The sequence below is a fragment of the Oncorhynchus gorbuscha genome, linkage group LG09 (assembly GCF_021184085.1).
Source record: "Oncorhynchus gorbuscha isolate QuinsamMale2020 ecotype Even-year linkage group LG09, OgorEven_v1.0, whole genome shotgun sequence".
Lineage (NCBI taxonomy): Eukaryota > Metazoa > Chordata > Actinopteri > Salmoniformes > Salmonidae > Oncorhynchus > Oncorhynchus gorbuscha.
In genome coordinates this window covers 93,978,963-93,986,630 of record NC_060181.1, presented here as the reverse complement: position 1 = coordinate 93,986,630, position 7,668 = coordinate 93,978,963, and positions in this window count along the sequence as shown.

Sequence of the window (7,668 nt, the reverse complement as noted above, 5' to 3'; positions counted from 1 at the left end):
GGCCAGGAGCTGATCTACACTCTTATGCCCATCAATGGGGCTCTGGCCAAAGACTTCACCTCCAGCCTCACCTCCGGCTCACCTCCAGCCTCACCTCCAGGCTCACCAATGGTCGTCGATGGGGAGATCATAATCGGGTAGGTTTTTATCTGACCTGTTCAATCTTCAACATAGTACCTGTTCCTGTGTCAGATATCACCTATCCTAACTGCCATTGGTAATAGAACAGTGACTGTGTGACTGTGTTCACAGAAACATGTATTGAGCCAGCACATGGAGACTTGTGTGTATGTGTTCACAGAAACATGTATTGAGCCAGCACATGGAGACTTGTGTGTATGTGTTCACAGAAACATGTATTGAGCCAGCACATGGAGACTTGTGTGTATGTGTTCACAGAAACATGTATTGAGCCAGCACATGGAGACTTGTGTGTATGTGTTCACAGAAACATGTATTGAGCCAGCACATGGAGACTTGTGTGTATGTGTTCACAGAAACATGTATTGAGCCAGCACATGGAGACTTGTGTGTAGGTGTTCACAGAAACATGTATTGAGCCAGCACATGGAGACTTGTGTGTATGTGTTCACAGAAACATGTATTGATCAAGCACATGGAGACTTGCAAGATGATGTGATGAAGATCAGACTGTCTGACGAGCTTGAAACTGATGTCTCTGAATGGAGAGAGACCTGGCACTCTGACAGACTTTAACCATCAGTACTGAACAGTACTGTGGGAGTTGGACATGAATGAATTTGCAAAAGCAAAATTTAATTAATCAATGATAATGATTAATCATACCTGGATAAGCTATCTGGCAATTAAACTTTAGATTAACCTGGGAAGTTGGTTCATCTAGGTTACTATTGCAAATTTTAAGATGTCCCATTTAATTGGAAGAACCTAGAAAGATATGTTCGACAATTTAAATAAATATATTGAATGAGACGATAATACCCAAGTTATTGAGATTGCTGGTTTATCATAAAGATAATGTTAGGTACATTTACCACTATGGTACACTTTCTCCTCAGGTCAAAGCCATATGGGATTCCCACTGGAGGCGGGACTGATTGATTGTGCTTTGCAGAAGCAGATTTTACTGATTGATCAAATTTAATGAATAATCAAACCTGTATAGCTTATCTGGGAATTAAACTTTAAATTAACCTGAGAGCTTTGCTTCATTTAAGTTAATGTGGAAAAAGTTCATATTGTCTCATTGTAGAAGCCCCATCAATTTGCATATTATTTAAAATCATGTATTTACTAACTAAGTAATTCACAGAAATGCATCACACAAACAGTAGATAGTTACAAGGAAATGATAGTGGAGTTCCCCTAGTAGGATAAACCAGATTAACGGCTTGGTGTACAAAAGGGAAGTGGGGCTCGACTGAGATAAAACAACACACAGTTGATAATTATAACAATTGAAATGCTAATCCTTTGCACATGAACGCTCACTCATTCGGGAATAATTGCAATAAATATATATATTTATATATATACACAGTGGGGCAAAAAATGATTTAGTCAGCCACCAATAGTGCAAGTTCTCCTACTTAAAAAGATTAGAGAGGCCTGTAATTTTCATCATAGGTCCACTTCAACTATGACAGACAAAATGAGAAGAAAAAAACAAACAGAAAATCACATTGTAGGATTTTTAATGAATTTATTTGCAAATTATGGTGAAAAATAAGTATTTGGTCAATAACAAAAGTTTATCTCAATACTTTGTTATATACCCTTTGTTGGCAATGACAGAGGTAAAACGTTTTCTGTAAATCTTCACAAGGTTTTCACACACTGTTGCTGGATTTTTGGCCCATTCCTCCATGCAGATCTCCTCTAGAAGCAGTGATGTTTTGGGGCTGTTGCTGGGCAACACGGACTTTCAACTCCCTCCAAAGATTTTCTATGGGGTTGAGATCTGGAGACTGGCTAGGCCACTCCAGGACCTTGAAATGCTTCCTACGAATCCACTCCTTCGTTGCCCGGGCGGTGTGTTTGGGATCATTGTCATGCTGAAAGACCCAGCCACGTTTCATCTTCAATGCCCTTGCTGATGGTAGGCTTTGTTACTTTGGCCCCAGCTCTCTGCAGGTCATTCACTAGGTACCCCCGTGTGGTTCTGGGATTTTTGCTCACCGTTCTTGTGATCATTTTGACCCCACGGGGTGAGATCTTGCGTGGAGCCCCAGATCAAGGGAGATTATCAGTGGTCTTGTATGTCTTCCATTTCCTAATAATTGCTCCCACAGTTGATTTCTTCAAACCAAGCTGTGCAGATTCAGTCTTCCCAGCCTGGTGCAGGTCTAAAATTTTGTTTCTGGTGTCCTTTGACAGCTCTTTGGTCTTGGCCATAGTGGAGTTTGGAGTGTGACTGTTTGAGGTTGTGGACAGGTGTCTTTTATACTTATAACAAGTTCAAACAGGTGCCATTAGTACAGGTAACGAGTGGAGGACAGATGAGCCTCTTAAAGAAGAAATTACAGGTCTGTGAGAGCCAGAAGTATTGTTTGTTTGTAGGTGACCAAATACTTATTTTCCACCATAATTTGGAAATAAATTCATAAAAAATCCTACAATGTGATTTTCTGGATTTTTTTCTAGTTGAAGGTATCTTTTTCTCGGTGCTGGTAACAGTTGACTAAAATGTGAAAAAAGAAGAAACCCACACACTGCTCTTGATAGTATCACTGCTCTTGATGGTTTCACTACTCTTGATGGTAATCACTGCTCTTGATGGTTTCACTACTCTTGATGGTATCTCTGCTGTAGTCCTTCTGTAGCTCAGTTGGTAGAGCATTACATTTACATTACATTTAAGTCATTTAGCAGACGCTCTTATCCAGAGCGACTTACAAATTGGGTGCTTGTAACGCCAGGGTAGTGGGTTCGATTCCCGGGACCACCCATACGTAGAATGTATGCACACATGACTGTAAGTCGCTTTGGATAAAAGTGTCTGCTAAATGGCATATATTACTCTGCTCTTGATGGTATCTCTGCTCTTGATGGTATCTCTGCTCTTGATGGTATCTCTGCTCTTGATGGTATCTCTGCTCTTGATGGTATCTCTGCTCTTGATAGTATCTCTGCTCTTGATAGTATCACTGCTCGTGATGGTCTTGATGGTATCTCTGCTCTTGATGGTATCTCTGCTCTTGATGGTATCTCTGGTCTTGATGGTTTCACTACTCTTTATAGTATCACTGCTCTTGATAGTATCACTGGTCTTTAATAAGCTTTATGTATGGCCATAGTCAGAGCTTTTGTACGTTTTTTAACTGAGCACCCTTATATAGACCGAGCCCCGCCCACATCCGCTCCATGAATTTCATCAACATTAAAATAAAGTGTGCGCATCAAACGTATTAAACACTTCTGTTAAACCACAATGAGGACTTCGACCTACCAAGCAAGTTTTCAAAATCAAGAAAAACATCAGAGTAATCTGGAATAGGGGCATAATTCATGTTCACATTTACAACATATTTATTTTATTTTATTTATTTTATTTCACCTTTATTTAACCAGGTAGGCAAGTTGAGAACAAGTTCTCATTTACAATTGTGACCTGGCCAAGATAAAGCAAAGCAGTTTGACAGATACAATGACACAGAGTTACACATGGAGTAAAACAAACATACAGTCAATAATACAGTATAAACAAGTCTATATACGATGTGAGCAAATGAGGTGAGAAGGGAGGTAAAGGCAAAAAAAGGCCATGGTGGCAAAGTAAATACAATATAGCAAGTAAAACACTGGAATGGTAGATTTGCAATGGAAGAATGTGCAAAGTAGAAATAAAAATAATGGGGTGCAAAGGAGCAAAATAAATAATTAAATTAAATACAGTAGGGAAAGAGGTAGTTGTTTGGGCTAAATTATAGGTGGGCTATGTACAGGTACAGTAATCTGTGAGCTGCTCTGACAGTTGGTGCTTAAAGCTAGTGAGGGAGATAAGTGTTTCCAGTTTCAGAGATTTTTGTAGTTCGTTCCAGTCATTGGCAGCAGAGTGTCATGTTTTGTCATTAATTATCATGTCTTGTCCCTGTGCTTCCCCTTCTATTCGTTTCCCTCTGCTGGTCTTATTAGGTTCTTTCCCTCTTTCTATCCCTCTCTCTCCCCCTCCCTCTCTCACTCTCTCGCTCTCTCTTCTCTCTATCGTTCCGTTCCTGCTCCCAGCTGTTCCTATTCCCCTAATCAATCATTTAGTCTTCCCACACCTGTTCCCGATCCTTTTCCCTGATTAGAGTCCCTATTTCTCTCCTTGTTTTCCGTACCTGCCCTGTCGGATCCTTGTCTATATTCACCGTGCTGTGTCTATGTTTTGCCCTGTCGTGTCGTGTTTCCCTCAGATGCTGCGTGGTGAGCAGGTGTCTGAGTCTGCTAGGTTCAAGTGCCTTCCCGAGGCAACCTGCAGTTCTTGATCAAGTCTCCAGTCTGTTCTCGTCTTTACGAGTAGTATTATGCCTTTTGTTTTGTTAAGTATCTTACTGGATTAAAAACTCTGTTTTCGCCAAGTCGCTTTTGGGTCCTCATTCACCTGCATAACACAGAGAACTGGAAGGAGAGGCGGCCAAAGAAATAATTAGTTTTGGGGGTGACTAGAGAGATATACCTGCTGGAGCGCGTGCTACAGGTGGGAGATGCTATGGTGACCAGCGTGCTGAGATAAGGGGGGACTTTACCTAGCAGGGTCTTGTAGATGACATGGAGCCAGTGGGTTTGGAATACCTAGGATAGGATAAGTATTCCCTCTCACCCCCCCCTTTAAGATTTAGATGCACTATTGTAAAGTGACTGTTCCACTGGATGTCATAAGGTGAATGCACCAATTTGTAAGTCGCTCTGGATAAGAGCGTCTGCTAAATGACTTAAATGTAAATGTTTGGCGACGAGTATGAAGCGAGGGCCAGCCAACGAGAGCGTACAGGTCGCAATGGTGGGTAGTACATGGGGCATAACATATATAGGCATTTCATCATCAAGACCTTTAGGGAATAATATCTGGATAATAATACCTACTGACAGTAGGGAATCAGCTCTCAGTGGATACCTCTGTGTCTATGTTTCCATGTCCTCCCGCTGCTGTGTATCTGCGTCCCCCGGTCAGTAGTACTTCTGTGTCTACGTTTCCATGTCCTCCCGCTACTGTGTATCTGCGTCCCCGGTCAGTAGTACCTCTGTGTCTACGTTTCCATGTCCTCCCGCTACTGTGTATCTGCGTCCCCCGGTCAGTGGTGCCTCCCTAACGTTGGACTCTCGGTGTTCCCGTCCTTGAGCCGTACACCTAGTTGAGCTGGTAGTCCTCTGTGTCTCGCTGATATTTCTTGATCTTTTGTTGCTTGTAGGAAGTCTCAGTATTATTTATCTCACCTCCCCTGCCTGATAGCTTAACTTTCTCTATGCCACTAAATCTAAAGGTAGAAAGTATTTTCAGTTGGGGGCGATGAAACAACAGAGCGTTATTCAATGAAGGGAAGTGAAGTGGGCGGAGGGGCACAATAAGAGCTAAGATGCTAATATGTGTGTAAACTGTACATTTATTTTATTTTATTTTACCAGGCAAGTCAGTTAAAAACGAATTCTTATTTTCAATGACGGCCTAGGAACAGTGGGTTAACTGCCTGTTCAGGGGCAGAACGACAGATTTGCACCTTGTCAGCTCAGGGGTTTGAACTCGCAACCTTCCTGGAACCACTAGGATACCCTGCCGCCCCATAGTTCTATGACTGTCACTGAGTAGGCTGGTACCCATTTCATGGGAGCACAATCTCTAGTTTACACTGTACAGTCCAGTCTGTATGTTTAATATGCACTATAGGCTGTGTAGTGAACTGATTTCTCACAAAGTCCTGCAGCTAAAACGCTAGAATTTGTGTAAACTCTACACAGTTGTGTCCTGTGAATGTCACTGAGGAGATATCCCATTTCATGGGGACACAATCCCTAGGTTAGGCTGTGCAGTGGAAACATTCCCCCATTGTAAAGTCTATTACATCCACAGTGGGATGTCATCCGTTTTATTGTGTCTATCTGTGTTAGTTTGTACTTTGAGAAACTACCTGGACTTCATTTGACTTTCTGGGAAATCATGTGACCCTTAAGAACCAATGAGGTTGTATCTGAGATGTGATTGGGCACTGTGTAACAGATTCAGAATAATGGTGCGATTTCCCAGAATGGACCATCAAAACGTTTCACTTTCATTTTGCTTTACATGAAAGGTGATAGACTCAAGCTGTAGACCTGTACTGCTCTGTGACCCTGGCTCAACGCACAGCCTGCTTGTCTGAAAGTGGCAACGATTTCAAAGTAAGTGTGCATTTAAATGGACAAGATCAGGGTTTCTTAAACTATAGGTCGGGATCCAAAGTGGGCCGTGAGCGAGTGAGAGGTGAGTCGCAAGTTATATAAAATAAATATCTAATCGCACACTATTTCTTCCTAATTTGAGTCTCTGGAGGATGATGGTCAGTTTCTAATTTAGGTCTCTGGAGGATGATTTGGGTGATGGGATGATGGTCATTTTCTAATTCCGGTCTCTGGAGGATGATTTGGGTCATGGGATGACGGTCAGTTTCTAATTTGGGTCTCTAGCTGAAAAAGTTTAAGAACCCCTAAGAATCCTTAACGCTGTTCAGTTCCATTGAAGGTGGTGTTGTTATCATCTAAGGCAGGGTTACCTCAATCTACATTGAAAGGACTAAAACCAAATGAAACTGTAGAAATAATGGACCACATTTATTCCAGTGATTTCCAGTGATGTAAAATACTTAAGTAAAACTACTTTAAAATAGTACTTTAGTTGCTGTTTGGGTATCTGTACTTCACTATTTGTATTTTTGACAACTTTTACTTTTTCTTCACTACATTCCTAAAGCAAATAATGTACTTTTGACTCCATACATTTTGCCTGACAACGCAAAAAGTACTTGTTACATTTTGAATGCTTATCAGGACAGGAAAATGGTCCAATTCACGCACTTATCAAGACAACACACGGTCATCCCTTCTGCCTCTGATCTGTCAGACTGACTAAACACAAATGCATCTTTTGTAAATGATGTCTGAGTGTTGGAGTGTGACTCTGGCTATCCATACATTTAAAAATCAAGAAAATGGTTGTATCTGATGTGCTTAAAATAAGGAATTTAAAATTATTCATACATTTACTTTTGATACTTAAGTATATACAGAACCAAATTATTTTAGACTTTTACTCAAGTAGAATTTTACTGGGTGAGTTACTTTCCACTGAGTAACTTTCTATTAAGGTATCTAAACTTTTACTCAAGTAGGACAATGGGGTACTTATTCCACCACTGGTGTATTCCAAACAGTGGGGCGGGGCAGTCGGTGGAGGAGTTCATTTACGTTTATTAACTCAGTCTGGCTTTCAACTTATTCTTGAATGTTGTAATAGTAGAATAATATTGGAGAGTGCATCACCTGTCATGTTTTGTCTTATATCATCTTGTCATTTTGCTTTTCCTTCTGTTCGTTTCCCCCTGCTGGTCTTATTAGGTTCGTTCCCTTTTTCTATCCCTCTCTCTCCCCCTCCCTCTCTCTCCTCTCTCTATCGTTCCGTTCCTGCTCCCAGCTGTTCCTATTCCCCTAATCATCATTTAGTCTTCCCACACC